At 34.2% G+C, this 17352-nt stretch overlaps 1 protein-coding gene and 1 pseudogene across 1 annotated transcript in view; one reads left to right on the top strand and one right to left on the bottom strand.

Annotated features, from left to right (window-relative positions):
• LOC136418420 (cell division cycle-associated protein 3-like) overlaps positions 1-17352 on the top strand; it is a 106502-nt gene that overhangs the window by 61708 nt on the left and 27442 nt on the right. The gene's annotated exons all lie outside the window — the stretch shown is intronic.
• Positions 1184-2911, bottom strand: LOC136418436 (uncharacterized; annotated as a pseudogene).

Below are 17352 nucleotides of genomic sequence, written 5' to 3'. Positions count from 1 at the left end.
TTACTACAGGGAGCAAAAAAGTAATGTAACATAAGGTAATGCCATGAATATAAAATTAAATAGGAGTCATTGCTTAGTAGTTATAGTTTAATGATAGTAAAAGGAGAGAATTCTGTCCGGTTCAAAAGACGGATTTTCTCTTGGAGGAGAAACGCTGCTCCGAAAACCTTGTGCTACGTATAGGCAGCGAATCAGTGAATTATCGGCCGATTGAATCTTTTCCGCCAGACAGTCTTCAATAGATTGCCGCTCAATCTTCTGTTGTGTCTAGAAATCGACCTATCAATGGACACAGGAAAGAATACAGTCGGCTGCCGGCGATTTTATCCAGATCTATATGTGACTTAATGGCCTTACGAAAAAACAAAGCTTCATTTGTGAAAAGACCATTATTTAGAAAATCCGGGGTGCCACTAATTGAACACGTAACCAAGTGCAAAAATCTATACTGAACGGAAAATTCCCATGTAATACAGCTTGCACACGTTACATATGATAAGGATGAAGTAGTTACGTTTCTAAAATTTACACACAGAATGAATATTACACACAGTTACACGTGTGACATTCAATTCTCTGGCAGTTTTTCGCGTATTAATTTGAAAGTTTTTTCGATTTTTCTATGGATGCCAGTTTTATAAAGCCTGACGTGAGTTTTAATGAAATTTGGACGTTTGAGATACTCGGTGGGGAAATCACGATGCGTTTCATCAAATTAAGAGAAGCATATCTTATAACAAAAATTTCAAAAAGTACTTTGTTGGTGATATGGAGAGTGTTGAAATTTCAAAAAGATTTAATAATTTCACTACAGCAAATAAATTATCCAGATATCTACTTGAACTTTGGTGATTGCCAGACTATAGACGATATACCGTGTTTTAGTTGTCACAGATAATCTACAAGTTGTTTTTGGGTCGGGTCTCTTCTTATTACTCCGCACTTTTTAGGCCCCGTAAGAACTATCATCCAATAGATTTTCAGCCCCATCTGAGACGGCATATTTTTTTACCCTTTTAACATGGAGTTCGTTTTATACTGTGTTGATATCTCACAAAAATAGCGATTAAATCCGATTTACGTTTCGACTGTTTTTTAGGCGTTCCATGAAGAATAAAATGGATGACTATAAATAAAGGGCGTTCCGTAATTTACGCAAGATTTGAATTTCGCGCTATTTCTGTCATAAAATGTTAAAACAAATGAAAAAAGATGGCGTGACATCTGACAGGTTAGGGTTATTAAAAATGGAGCGATATTCGAAAGAACAACGCGTTTTCATTGTTGAGCGATTTTTTTAAAATAATGAAGGTTTAGTAGCTACAGTGCGAGATTTTAATACAAAATATGGTCGGAATAGCGATTTCAATTGATCCACTGTGAAAAAATTAATTAAAAAATGTATGGAGACTGGATCAATCAGTGATCTTAGACACTCTGGCCGTCCTTCAACAAGTCGTTTAACAACAAACATTGATGCAGTTCCTAAGAGTGTTGCTGAAACTCCAGGAACTTTAATTCGGCACCGTTATCAAGAATTGAACATTTCAAAAAGATCTCCACAGCGTACTCTCACGAAAGATTTGCATCTTCGTGCATGCAAAGTTTAATTAACTCAAGAACTGAAGCCTACTAACCACGCAGCGCGAAGCCAATTCCTTGAATGGATTATGGACATCAACAAGTGGATGTCGATTTTTCAAGTAAAATCATTTTCAGCGATGAAGCGCATTTTCATTTCTTTCATTTCATTTCATCACCATTCTTGATGGCTTCGTTAATCGTCAAAATTGTCGCATTTGGGGTTCAGAGAATCCGCGCGTTATTGTTGAAAGAAAAATGCATCCACCACGTGTTTGGTGCGCCTTTTGGACTGGATGCATCATCGGACCATTCTTTTTTGAAAACGTGGTCAGGCGATAACGGTTAACAGCGTTCGCTATCACGACATGATAATCCAGTTTTTGATACCTAAATTGCAAGATATGGATGTGGAAAACACTTGATTTCAACAAGACGGGACTACATGCCATACAGCCCACGACATAATTTAATTGCTGCATGAGTTATTTCTGGGCCGTCATTTCCTGATTTGGCCGCCACGGTCATGTGACTTAACACCCCTGGACTTTTTCCTTTGGGATTTTTTGAAATCTACGATCTATGCCAGCAACCCACGACAACCCACGCATTTAAAGAGAAAATTGAGGTTTGTATTAACGAAATTGAAAAGTCACATTTATTTAGGACGGTTATGGAAAATTTGATCAAAAGAGTGCGCATGTGCCAGCAAAGCTGTGGAGGCCACTTACGCGATATGCTATTCCGGGAATAACCCTCTCGTGTATACTTTATAAATCAATTAACAATTTACCAAATTATCAATTAAATAATATTATTAAAAATTACTAATTAAGAAATTGTGTTTTTTAGCAAAATTACTTCTTGCGTATATTTTGAGACACCTTTTACAACTTTTATTTTAGTCCTTCATCGTAAAAATGTGGTATTCGCCTGTTGAATTCTGTCCTATTCTTTCTTTTTTATAATTTGAACGTTTAAACAAAACTGACCATCCCACTCGCTGGAAGATGAAATGCGTGTTTGCCAACACATGTTATTCAGGTACTCATTTCGGTCCACACACCCTGAGTAATTTACGGCATTCTTCACTTCACGATAGAATCCAGTAAAAAACACCACCCAGTATAAACCATGAAACTTTCACCTATTAACGGGTATTCCATTCAAATTGCTGACGGTAGTTCTAAGTACCTAAAGTAATGATCATTAGTAAAAATTCACGTATTTTAAGCATTTTTGCCCGATGACTTATAATCAATGGCGTCGAACTTTTCAAGTTCTTGTCTACATTCTTAGCTACATAAATTGATTATTTACCTCCAATCATTATGTCTTGATGCTCTGATTGTGCTCAAATTGATGACCTATTGATTTGCAGATAAATGCGCATTTCATGGGATCTAGCAGCTGGTATATAGTAATTTTGAACACCAATGACTTTTAACCATTAAAATCGAATAAACTTAAAAAAAATACACTGGACTAAAACATTTTCAGTAATAAGTCATTATAAGGTCTTTAGAATTGGATAGCTAATGGCCCGATTTACATTTGTCGACTAATTTATTTAAAATTTAGGAATTAATGTTGTAATAAGTTTTTTAGTGATGTCAGAGTTCTTTGTCGATTAAGTACTACGTATAAATATCTTTAAATCAGTTAATTTAAGCATTCAAACGACATTTTAAAATTCTGCTTGTGAATTGGATGTAAATAGTAGAATTTTCTAGATGATCTTGCGGTCATTTCAGTTCTCTTCCTTGACGACTGGTCTGTTCGGGTTAGCTCCATGAACCTGACTTACCTATTACCTATTAGGTTCGGCCAGTGTGTGATTGCCAGAGCATTTAAAAACTCCTCGATGTGCCTGTCGATATTCCCATTTTTAGAATTTGCCCCAAAAGAAAATTAATGAAGAGCTTTCGCAATAGTGGAACAAACTTTACCGGCAATTCACCTCATCGACGTTTTGTAGCAACTTAATCACTTTCTGCAATAAATAAGCTTCAATTTATTGCAGAAAGTGATTATAAAGGTTGCTACAAAACGGCGATGAAGTAAGCTGTCGGTTATGTTGGTTCCGTCATTGTGAAAGCTGTTCATAATTTTTGTGGACGCTCAAATCCTCAATAATGGTCGTCTACAGCAAAGCTGTTCAGTTTTTTCGAAAATACCTGCAACTCCCGTTCCAGAATATATTACTTTGTTGTTATCGCAAACGGCCTAATCCCTGAGTAAACAAGTCGAAATATCCGAAAAAAATTAAAAATAACTTTGTTCCTCGTTTCTGTAATCGTTTCTTTTTATTTAAGACCTTTAAAAGATAAACTTTTGCCAAAACGAAGCCCATAAAATCTTTAGTTCGTTGTTGTAAAAAGACAATCAAATATCTGTTGGCAAAACTAAGGATGTTCGGTCATAAACCCTTTTTGAACAAAGCATTCTCCACAAGGTGGGCTACCTACGTATTAAGACAGGATCGGGCCGTACGCAAATACCACTGAGGAACCAGTCGTAAACAGCCAATATTCATGAAGAAAACCTTTTATTGGATTATATTAGAACCGACCCTGTCTCAAACTATAAAATAGGCAAATATAGGGTCGTAAATTTTGCATGTTTTTTTCTCTCAAAGGGCTACAATAATTGTAAAACTGCGAATAACTGTCTTCTGCGACACGCCTTTTACAATCCATTCTCAATGTTCTTCTTTCAGATATTAACATTTAAAAGGTTTTTAACTCTCTATTCCTTTGTAACCCTAGATTGTAAAATGTCGCATTTCTTTGTCGACATTTTACAGTCCCTTCTTTTCGCGGAACCCATGCAAATTAACTGCAATGTCAAACGAAAAAACTTTGCCAGGCCCTTTTACGCAGAACAATTCGACTTAGTCACGCTTATTTTTGCGAAAAGGATCAGCTGCCGATGTATAGGGTTACTGCGACCCTTTTGTCCGAGCCCCGAGGGTCAATCAGCGTGCTTTTTCCCGAAAAAGGATTATTTTAGAAGCGCCCCCCCACCCACTACAAGCCCTTTGTGCAAATATGTTATTTTGGTCGGTTTTTGTTTGATTTTTCGAAATGGGTAGCGCGAGGCAGCCGTCGAAGACATATGGTTATGAGTTTTGTTCGAGGAGCAGGCAAATTGTCCTTGGAAAAGCTTTTGTTACATATTTTGCGGCTGAGTTGGGAAGGGTTATGCAGAAGCTTAGGACGATAATAGTGCAATCCAAGGTGATAAGTTACCGATATTTTGTGATAGATGTGCTTCTGCTGTAAAGGCACTGAATCAACAATGCTCATGACTAAATCTCGTTTAACAATATATCTCAATTTTCAGTACGTCTATTTCATGTTTTTATGTAAAAACGAATTATTTAATCATTTATTTTCGAGTCATAACCGTATAGCATATTTACTTTCGTACTAGATCGTTCTTGTCAGCTTTGTCATTGTTTTTTGGGGCTTTCTTTTAAAATTTAATAAATTCAAATTAATTATGATTTTTTTCTTAAATACGCGCTTAACATACAAACGAGCTTTAAATTTCATTGCACCACATGAATCTGCAAGTGTAAATAAACAATAATTATTACAACTTAAAATGACTCCGGCTCAACAAGGTTGTTGTTCGACCTCAACATTGACTATTATTTGAGAATTTTACCTCATAAATTCAATTAACTTCTTTGAATTTAGTGAAAATCGTTGAATGAAATGATCACAAAATGGAGTAGAATTTTCTCCTACTTCATCATCGTAGTTCATAGTCCGTTTTAATTAAAAATTAAACTTACTGGAGAGGTTGATTGGAATGGATCATCAACTCAACATGGTTCAATTCACCGATTTCACTTGAATTTTTTCGAAAGTTTCAACAGAAAATAAGCAATAACTTGACGCCTTTTTTTGACTGACATCACTATTAAATTTACTGGAATGTGGTGGCTGAAAATGGTCACTAATACAACAAAGATTTCGTCGCATACCTCACTATTGTACTTTATAATGCATTTTAGTAAAAAAGTTGCTGCCTGTATTCAACATTTAATTTCAGTGAGAATGTCACCTCAAAATCTGTTTCCATTCGATGATTGACTTACTTCATCATTAAATCCTCTGGAAAAACCTGGCATTTGTACCTACCAACCCGGCTAGCCATGTATTTATGTGATTACCATTCGTTCTCGTAGAGTAATTAATCTCAAAATGAGTACCAACTCGTCAGAATTATCAACAAAGATTAATTTATTATATATTTACACATGCATACATTCATTATAATTTATTTATTAAATTCATTAAAATATGCTAGCTCAAATTAATTACTAACTTGATAAGGTTTTTATCCAAAATTCACCATTGACTTTCATAGATATTTTCAAATCAAAATGATTATCAAATCGGCACATACTTGACAACGTTTATGTCTAATTTCATCATCTACAATTTTGACTCAAAATAAGCACCATTTGATCTTAGCAACATGAAGCTTAAAAATGTGTAGAACTCTCTTGTACAGAACGACCGCTATTACTCACCTCAATAAAAATTTTTTACTCGGTTTTATCACTGAATTTCATACAAAATTTAACCCATTGTGAGTTCAACAAGGTTGCTTGCCGACTTCACCATTACTTTTACTAAGATACACTTTTAAAAAGTGACTGAAAATGACCATCAACTGCTCACGGTCTCCGCCTTAAAATTCACCATTCAAATTCTCATGAACTTAACAGGTTAGTTCAGGTTAGCTAACCTGAACTGGCCTGCGACTACCATTGAATATACTGAAAAATGGTGGTGGGAAGTGGTAAGCGCTTGATAAGAATTTTTTCTTCTTCATCCTTGAATTTCATAAAGAATTTCTTCCCGGAATGAAGCCTAATTTAACAGAATTATTCGTAAACTTCCCCACTAAATTCTTTAAAAAAACGTTACTCAAAATTATCATAAATTCGGCGAGGTTTTTTTATTTTACTTCACCTTGGCATTACCTAGAAAGTTTCGGGTCAAAATAACCACCAACTCGACCGAGTTATGGGCGTACTTCACCACTAAATTGCCTAGAATATGCTGGTCTAAATGAGTACCAACTATGCGAAGTTTTCATCGAGCTTTACACCTCAGAGTACGTGCCAAGGCGATAGGGCTATTGATCTAATCCACCATTCAATTTTACAGACAGTGCTGCGGACAGTGACCACCAAGTCGACGGACTTGACGAAGTTTTTATCCGACCTCTCAACTGAATTTCATACCCAATTGTACAACTTTTTATTGACTTGCTTCACCGCACCATCAAATTTTTAGGAAACGCTGGGTCAGTATCGCTTGGGGCTCATCAAGGCTTCTCCTCGACTTAATCGTATTTCACAGAGGATTTCACCCTAAAATTAGCATACCCGACTCGATGGGTGGGACATCCCCAATAAATCTTCTAAAGAACGCTGGCTAACACGGCCACAACTCGACAAGGGTTTTTTCACTTTCACCATTGACCAACTCCATGGACGATTTCTGCTCAAAATAGGCACTAATTCGACAGGGTTGTTAATTGACATCGGAGAGTTCTCTAGAAAAAGTTGTGTGCAACTCAACGAGAAGTACGTAAAAGGGCGTTGTGCTCCAAAAAATGCCACAGAAAAAAAAGGACATTTTATTCTGTGGCATTTCTCGAGGGAAATGTCCCGTAGCACAGGGGCACGCCGCTGACAATTTTTGTTATGGCCACCCTCGCAAATCGACTGCACCCTTTCCTATTCCGTCAGCGTGCGACGAAAAAAGGGTGCTTTTATTGGAAATGGCCTGTCAAGTTAAAATCTGTCATCGGTTGTTTGTCTTCGTTAGGGCGGGCCCTTGTAAATATAGTCTCATTTCTAGGACAACACATCTAATATTATATGGAAGTGTGTGTAAAAATCGAAAGACCTTCAGCGAATTTAAAAAAAAAAACATTATCTCCGCCTGACATAGTCTCGTTTTTTTTTTTAGAGCGTAAGCAAACGAAATCCGACTTCAAACAAAGAATTATATTTTCGGCTAAGTGTAAAGCTGCATTTTGCAACGCTTGCGGCAAACAACATGACCTCATTACATTTCCTTATCATCGTACAATGGCAAGATTATTTCATTTTAATATTTTCGGGTGCTCTGTATTTTTTTAGCTCAAGGATGGGCTTTGTTGACACTGTATTATGGGGAGAGGAAAATGCTGCTGAGAGATGACCAATCGAAACGGGGGACGAAAAAGGAGGGTGGATTGGAAAGGGGTTGAACGGAAACATAAAAATAAGGCGAGGGGATGACTTATCGGAAAAAAACCTATTAAGGGAAATATGGATTCTGCTTTGTTGTGCGCGATAGGGGATGGGGGAGATTGGGATCGATGTTGGGAAGTTCAAAGTTTTCTGTGGCTGAAATTGAGATGTGCTGAAGCAAAAAAATGCGTTCGGTGATTTTCGAATACGACTGAGCCCGATGCAGTTTTTTGTAGTTTAACTCCTTTTGCAATTCGGTTAATTCTGCAAATTTGCTTTCAAAGTGGGTTGGAGTTTGTGTGGCCATTGGAAATCAATTGAGTCATTACACTATTACTTCCCATTGAAACTGCTCATAAAATTATTTATCATTTCCTATTAGTATCTCATATCTTATTCGGATCATATTATAGGCATTCGTAAGTATTTCGAAATTTTCCATTTTTTCACACCTCAGAATATTCGATTATTTTTGGAAATTGCGATTTTTGGATTTTTATCGAAATATGCAATTTTATAACATTTCGACGAATTACACTATCTAATTTGATAAAATTAATATACAGGGTGTGACACGAGTGATGACTTTAACTTTAAGAGGGATTCCTTGTCGTATTTCATTAAAAAATGTTCATATAAACATGTATCCTTAACTAGCATCATTTTCGCGATACAGAGTATTAAAGTTTTCTTTAAAAATCGATTTTTTATCAATTACTCAAATATCTTTGCGCCGATTTTGATAAAAGATTTAACATGCCAACAAGCTTGTTTTCGTGAAATAAAAAGAAACTTCTGCGAAGAGTAAAAAATTATTTAAAAACAGAATTGTAAGTTATTGCAATACAATCCAGAAATTTTCAAACGTGTGCGACGGTCGATGAGAAGAAGATTGGACGCTTGTAATGATGATCGGGGTTCTCATTTTGAGCATTTGATCTAATTAAAATCGCTCAATTAATTGCTCACTTTTATCAGCATCGGCGCAAAGATTTTTGAATAATTGATAAAAAATCGATTTTTTAATAAAACTTCGAAAATGATGCAAGTTAAGACACGTGTTTATATGAACATTTTTCAATAAAATATGACAGGGAATCGCCTCCTAAAATTAAAGTCATCACTTACGTTACACCCTGTACAACATATAACCCTATAAATTATGTGTTTTATTAATTGAATTAGACTTGTTCGAAAAGTTACTTTAATGTTGTTGCAGTCGTAATATGACAAGAAATTATCTGCAGTTTGATACAAAGTTCAATTATAAATTGCCTGCGTCGAAGTGCGCAACTTTGACAACAAAAATTCCTCTGCTTTCAAAAGTTTCTTGGATAAATTGACCTAAGACAATAATATATTCAAAAGAATCTAAATTGACTCGCTGAAAAATATATTCTTTCTCGTGACTGGCACAATTTAGTTCTGGAATAACACTTTGGAATAATAACAAATGATGAAAAGCATGAGTGCCGCTGCTTATTCTAACTCTCGTCATAACATTTTCTTCTTCCTCTATAAACTTAATGAAACGTATGGATTGAACATTTACCCACTTTAATCGTCAGAAAACTCTTTCATAATTAAAAAAGATTAATTTCGGAAAGGCCGAGGGATTTAGATTTCAAAGAATATGGTGAGCTACTAGCCTCGATGAAGCTTCAAACCTGGTCAATATAGAAGGAGTAATGTTTGCATACGTGTCGGATATGGTAAGATATGGTAAGAAAGTTAGAAAAAGTTATAGGTAAAAGTTGGTACTTCTATCAACTCTAATCACACCTCTTGTTACATTTTGATGCTTCCTCCATGTAGCATATAAGTTCTACATCGCAATCATTGCAAACAAAGCTACATTTCGCTCTATGTCACAAATTGCCAGCTTTTATGAAGGGGTTGAACAAAGGAGCTAAAACAATAAAGTCGTTTGTTTTTACTGAGAAGGAGATGCAAACATCTTTATCTGAAACTCCTGATATTAGTTTTTGGTTTTTAAAGGCATTGCGTCATTTGCTTCTCTGTAGATAAATGGTAGTTATTTTTGTTTTATATGGTAAGTTGTTGCCATTTACGATCGGTTCGGCTCGTGCAGGAGCAAATATGCAAATATGCAATTTACGAATCAATTCGGCGATTTCGTAGGAAGAGCTTCTCAATAAATACCTCTTCTTATGACAATCAAATTTAACAATCAATAGGGTGTTCTTAAATTCCGCAATTGTAGCGCGTCGGACAGGCCGCTGGAATTAACACCTTAGGAAACCACTCTTCTCAAATTGCACGTTTTTTAAAAATGCTAATTACTGAAAGATACGCTGGCAATTCATTGGGGACGAAGACGGCCACGATGGCCGCGAATAATGACTACAGATGAGTCGAAGACGCAAGTTGACTGGAAATCGTCCAGAGTAACAGCTTCGTATCTCAAAGCCTCTACTATCAATCAACTAGCGGTGTCCAAGCGAATAACTACAGTGGTCAATAACCCAGAAGATGTGATGCCACCAGCAGAGGCAACCTTGGCACATGCAAAAATCGAGAAGGCTACAAAAAAACTGAGGCCGACCGGAATTCAAATTTATAATCATCAAAAATGTACAACCAACGTTTATTGCAAAGAAGGTATGATAGTTGGTAGGTGAAAATTGTCTCCATACTAACCACACATGCATCACAAAGACGCTGCCGCGAGTCAAATTGTCCAATATGATGCATTTGTAATAAAATTACTTTTGTTCGCGTTTCTATAAGAATATGGTAATTTTATATAAGTTTACACGATCATAATAAGGCCCCACAAAAAACAAACGCTATCGAGTGGGAATGATGAGTTCATCATTCACGCTCGATAGCGTTGAGTTCTTAGAATACACTTCATTACACAGGATGCTTTATTGTCGTCAGCACAGAAAAACGTAAATATGTACTTATTTTAAATATCTAAATCCGTAGATATACTATATATTTTCTTAGTTAACATCAAGCAAATAGATTGAGAATATAGGACGAATCAAAGGTAATAGAACATTTATTTGAAATGAAAGATCAGTTCAAGTAGTGCTTGTTTATTTAAAGCATTTTCTTAACTTACATGTTCTGTAGGAGTATTTACTCAACTGAATAAGGATTTGACATTCTCAAGTCAATAAAAGAATTACTTGGGGCAATCTGAAGCTTTATCTCAATACCATATTTGCTTAATGGAAATATACAAAACTACAACGAAAAAATTGACTTTCTCAGTACAAGACAATATATCATCTTACGAAAACATCAGCCAGGAAATATTCAATATGATACATCAACATTTAATCCAACCATTGACTTTTTACTGTAAGTGCCAATATAATTACTGGCGTCAAAAGGTTTAGCCGCTTTTAACATTTTTATTAGAGCGAATTATTGGAGCTCATTTATTGGCACTTCAAAATTTACGTGTCTCCACACGTAAAAATTCTCTTACAGTAATCCATTCATAGGCCCTATTTTAGTAATAAACGCGAAACACCGTTAGGCTCCAGAATAGGCCTAATAAAATACCTACCGGCACAACTGCTGCCAAAGCATTTAGTAGGCCTTAAATGTCACGTTTCTGTAGGCCTTGAATTTGAAGTGCCGACACGCTGATGCGATGATGCGACAGCAACCATAAAACGTCAAAATTTCATAAATTCGGTTGTGCATTCATTAGTGATTTGAAACCTAATCGGTTAGAAATTCCACTTAAAATGAACTATGTCTAAAATAGTAAATGAGGTGGCAGAAAAACCCTTGAAAAAAAATTTATTTGATTGTAGCTTGCTATTGCACTGAGATTTAGCGTTAAAAAGTAAACAAAGGTGTTTTCTTATAAAGGAATTATTTAAACGGAATTTCTAGTTAATTTGCAGAAATTACGAGTGTTTTGTTGAGGAAAAGAGCACTTGTACTAGCATATAATAAGCGTCATCCACTCAAGAAACTTTTTCATCGGAGGCGATAGCCTTCATTATATGTCTCGTGCAATTACTCTATCTCGTCCTCGGCCAGCCATAATGTATACACCTCCTGTTCAATTTTTCTACTGAAAGTAACGTTTATCCAGTCAAGTCCGGAAAGTTGGCTTAGAGAATCGAAATGAAATTCCGCTCGCCACCGGTTTTCATTGAGAAAAGTTTCATTTTATTTACCAAAATTAGAAACATGTTTATGACACTCTTCTGTAAAACAAAAAATTATTTGTCCAACTTGGTACCAAGGTGGTCTATTATTATATTAAATAATAAAAAATTGAAGTAAGGTATCTGTCTCAAATTAAGGTTAAGCTCGCAATAAAGCCACATTCCTCTAGTCGTTAACTTATCTATCTAGATAACTTATCTCGTTTGCCCCATTTGCATTTTCAACACAATTGTATTGCCGAACTGACAAGCTGATATTTCTGCTTGTCATTCTCTGTCCTACATCCACCACGTGATATTTCTAACAGGCCGGATTGGACGAATTGCACATAATTAATAACAAAAAAGTTGACCGAAGAAATCAATTGAAAGTGTCAAAGTTTTTATATACATAGTTTAGTTCACCGCAATGGTTTTAAATGTTTAAAAAAATTATTACTAATTAATGGTACATGCTGGGCATAACTTCAACATTATAATGCGCCTTATTAGGCCAAAAGCCGTATTAAAACCAAAGACATAAAATTTAATAGTGTGTTTGTATGTTTCTTGATTTTTTTAGGGCAAAATAACGTTATATTTGTACGCTATGTTAATTTTTAGAAAAATATAGAAAAAAGTCTTAATCCTTTTTTTTATTATTTTATTTTTGTCATTACTTTTGTTTGCTTTTTTTTCTAAATAATAATAGAGTTGTTTGTTTTGTTTTTTAAATAACAAAACAATCGCGTTTATTAAAATTACGCATTTTGTGCGATTTATAAAATCATTTTCACTCGTTCAGTGAGATGGCTTTATTTGGATCATCTTATCTAAATAACGCCATTCATTTATTGCCTTTTTTATTTATAATTAAATTAAATTATAACTAGATTTATAACATATACATAGACAGGAACTAGAGGCAATATATATTATTTACCCAAATTTTGAACAAGTTTTATACAATAATTTTAAAGTAGCAGCACGCCAACAGCAATAACTGCGGAACGCTATCGAAATGAATCTTAAACGCTACCCCTTGAACAACCTCATGATGATCAACGAACTGAAAAGCGGCTATTTTCAATAACTGTTCACTTATATTGAATAAGTATGGAATTTTTTAGAGAGTCCTGCTTTGGTGGTCCAATAATCAGTAAGAAAGCTAATAATGATTAATCACCAAGGTCATGCGGCTTAACTTCTTGCGATTTCTTCTTATAGCCACATGTCATTAAATATTCTATGATTGTTACACGTGTTCGAAATTTAAATGAATTAAAACATCAAATTCAAGAAAAAAAACTATCAAATTAATGCAAATCCTATTATTATGAATAATACTCATAACGTCAAATGTCTTGTACCCTCCGGTATTTTGATAACTACAAATATTATGTTTGAGAAACGCTAAATTTATTGCTTTTAAGCGTGTTAAAATTGATGTAAATGAGTACTTTCAAATCTACCTGGGCCATTACAACGAAAAAAAAACAAAAGTAAACAGTACGCTAAATAAGGCAAAATATTATAAATTATATTTAAAATAATAACAATAAATTACGGAGATAATAATTCTGCGATAGCAAAGAAATTGTGGTTAATTGTCAACCAACTCTCCTGTACTTTTCAAAATAATGACAACCCATCGGACCTGAAAATTGACCACTTATTGAGGTAGACGAACGGTTCCAGTCTTCCACATCGATTTCAACAAATTGATCTAAGTTGGGTCGCGATTAAAATTCGTCCAGGAATCAAAATTTCATAAGTTCTCAATAGATTTCATATCCGGCGTATTCGCTGGCCGTTCTAAACATGTAATTTCCTCAGGTTAAAGTATTTTGTACACCCTTCTATCTCGACGCGGAATAGAATTATCGTCCATAGATATAAAATTTCACTATGTTATTGATAGTTAATGGGCCTAAAAACATTTTTAATGTAAATTTGGATCGCCATATTCTGAAAGCAAATTAAAAGGGTACGTCGCATAATGCATTGATCAGCCGGAAAAATGCAAAATATTTGATAAAACAAAAATAAAGGTCATACAAAAGGCAATCAATACAGGGGGTATTTTCTGAGTTTAATTTATATTATTTCTGAATAAAATGTCTGATAGAAGCGTGAAATATGACACTCATCTCTGGGTATGTCGTTTTAAATATTTCTATAGTACTTTAATTCCGGAATTCTATAGATTTTCACAAAATGCCATTAAAGTTTGAAACTTTTAGATTATATTATGTACAAAACTCTTCCTAAAAAATACATAAATGTATATTCGCCTAATTTCAGTGCGATGCATATTCCATATTGTACTATAATATGATAATTTGCTTTCTATTCACCTTTTGTTTGAATTACCTTGAAGTTTGTTAAGGCCAATGCTGAGTTTAAGGCCTTCATACGAGTTTTAGCAATTTGTATTTGGATTTTTAAGGCTGCCCTCTTCATTTTCGACTTCTTAAATATACATATGTAATATTTTTGAGAATTTTGGAGTCTTCTTGACATTTTGAGGTAATTAATTATTAATTAATTAATAATGATTTTCATCTATATTTCTCGAATTTTGAGGAGAGTCCCTAATAAAATGTAGGTTATTTCATACAAAAATATAAACAACCATTAATTTTTGAAAAAATTTTTGAATTTTTGCAATGCTGCAAATCTGAGAATATCTTAGATGGCGAGGAGATTATCAAAAACCTCAAAATTCATATTTTTGAAAATCATATCGCGACTTTTCACAGATATGAATCACGCATATCAATACTGAAACATGTCCATTCATTTTTGATCGCATAAATAATATAATAAAACACGTGACTTAATTATAGTTTATTGTGTAAATAGTTTCACACGTTAGGTACTGGCCTCTAATAGAGTTTTAATAATGACTTAGGCGAAATTTTGTATACATTATGCAGGTATTAGTTTGACATAGTTTTCCATATAATCAATGCATTGTGCAATGTCGCAGGTACGGCTACCTCCTCTTTGGTAAATATCGACTTAATTGGGCAAGATAAGCTGCTATTAACTGCTTGGATCTCCCCATACCCTTTGATGATGGTCATCACTCACCAAAATCTTTTTTCATTTGCTAGAAAAGACCATGGCTAATGATCGAAATACAAATTTAGACGATTAAATTGCGTCACATATACGTATGTATATCTTCACCTTCACTTTAGGATGAGTGAACGTTGACCATAAGACATTTTTTCTACTATTTCAGTTTCTTCATGTTCACAGATGATGTTTCATTGGCACTATAATTCAACGGAATTCTATTATAGTGAAAATACTTTTGCACACTAATATGTGTAAAGAAATTTAAAAAAATTCACAAATTATTTAAATTGCCAATAAAAAATCAGATACTGCCTATCGCTCAACAGGTACTTATGATATAAGGTAAAGCATTTAACATTTATTTATGGTATAGAGAGTGGTGTCAACGACCCTTTTCCTGTATTTAACAGTTCGTAATTTTCTGTATTCCGCTATACAAGGTGTTTAAGTATAACTTTAACGGTCAATAGAACATTTAAAATTGGCACGAAAAGTCCAAATACACACAGATCTACATAAGCTTCGTTTCTGAGATACAGAACAACACATTTTTTTTAATGTTCAATTTTTTATTTATACTTCCTAGAGTTACAGGGTGTACCTCTGAGACTTGTGGTCCAACGCAAGTGTTGTAACCTGCGTCGTTTCAAGGGTCGATAGAAAATCGCAAAATAACAAGGTTTTTTAAGAAAACATTCTTTAAACACGCATATTCACAAACATGTAAGGTGCTAATTTATTCATTTGGACACTTTAGGATATTAATTTTGATAAAAGTAATCTCGAAATTTGTAGATGAACACGAAATTTTCTTTGAAAATACTACTAGTTTAGAAGAACAAATATACAGGCAGTCAAAAATGTAGGAATTTCAAGGAAAATTCCGTGTTAATTCACAAAATATACCTAATGAAAAAATTAGGATTTTCTCAAAACAAGGCGAAGAAGTGGAGGATGGTGTTTTCCACAATCGAGAAAATCAGCAATTCCATAAGTGGGTCTCTAAGAAAAATTTACGACTACATCCAGACAGAATATCCGAATTATATATCAAATATCGTGAAAATCTGAACTACTCTTGAGAAAGCTTTAGTCTTTGGGAGTGTCAGCAAGAAGAATGCGAATATGTGTGCTGTGGCTCTAAATCTTAAGTCTTTAATTTTCTTTATAGCTCTTCCAGTTTTTGAAATTTTTAATTGACATTTGGAGGCACATCAACGAATGTATAAAGCCAATTCGAAAATCTACACATTGATATTTTTTGAGCGGTTAGGTTCCTTTTTACCTTTTTTTGTGGTATGCCACTGATGTTCACTGACCAAAATTCCTCGATCGATTTAGAAACTTTTTCGATTCTTGAATTTTTTTCGCATTTGTCACTTGTATTTCAGCAATTCGCAAAAGTATCAGAAAAAATACAACATTTTTATTATACATTTTTCCCAGTCAACATTTGTAGTTCTAGCTGGTAGCAAGAAAAACTTAAAATTTTAATATTTAATAGTAACCTAGTTAGTTCAGGTTAGTTCAATTTCTAAATGTTTTTGGAGATTTAGGCCCCTTGAAAGGGCGTAAGTTTAAGCTGAAACGCTCTGTAGATAATCTTTTAGGGCCTACTTCAGTAAATATTATGCTAACTGATTACGAGAATCTACAGGGCATTATTATTTTTAGGGTCATGCCCTGTTTTACCTTAATTTTTTTTGTGGCGCGCCACTGATGAAGTTTTCTGAAAAATGTAAATGGTCGTTTCGATTTAGAACATTTATGTTTTCTTGCTTTTTTCCCCTATGTGTGACCCTTTTTCAGTTATTACAAAAATATCCACGAATGCACATGATTTTCCCATAGGAAAGTCATATAGTTAATTAAATTGATGGTTTCGTCAATGCAAATTTTAAAACATATGATGAAGAAAGATAGACATCTTTATGTCAAATGACATTTGTCTACGTTCCCATGTAAACATCACGTAAAATACTCGAACCGTGTGAACAGTACATCATTTTTTATTTATATAGATTGATAATTTAATCTTTAATAACTGTCAATGAATTTATGTTATGATGAGTATTATTGGATTCCATATTGTTTTTTTGTCAATTATTTTGCTTATCGCGTTTGCTTAAATCCATAGTGGTTTAGAATTTCGCGCAAACGATTTATTATTCAACTTTTATGAGTTATATTACTTATGAAATAAGACAAAGACAATAAATGAATCAATAATAAATGAAAGTTTCGAAGTTCCAGGATTGTTTACATACTTTACATAGTTGC

Source organism: Euwallacea similis, chromosome 35 (assembly GCF_039881205.1).
Source record: "Euwallacea similis isolate ESF13 chromosome 35, ESF131.1, whole genome shotgun sequence".
NCBI classification, from domain to species: domain Eukaryota; kingdom Metazoa; phylum Arthropoda; class Insecta; order Coleoptera; family Curculionidae; genus Euwallacea; species Euwallacea similis.
The sequence above is the reverse complement of the archived record's forward strand: the minus strand, read 5'-3'. Positions and strand labels throughout refer to the sequence as shown.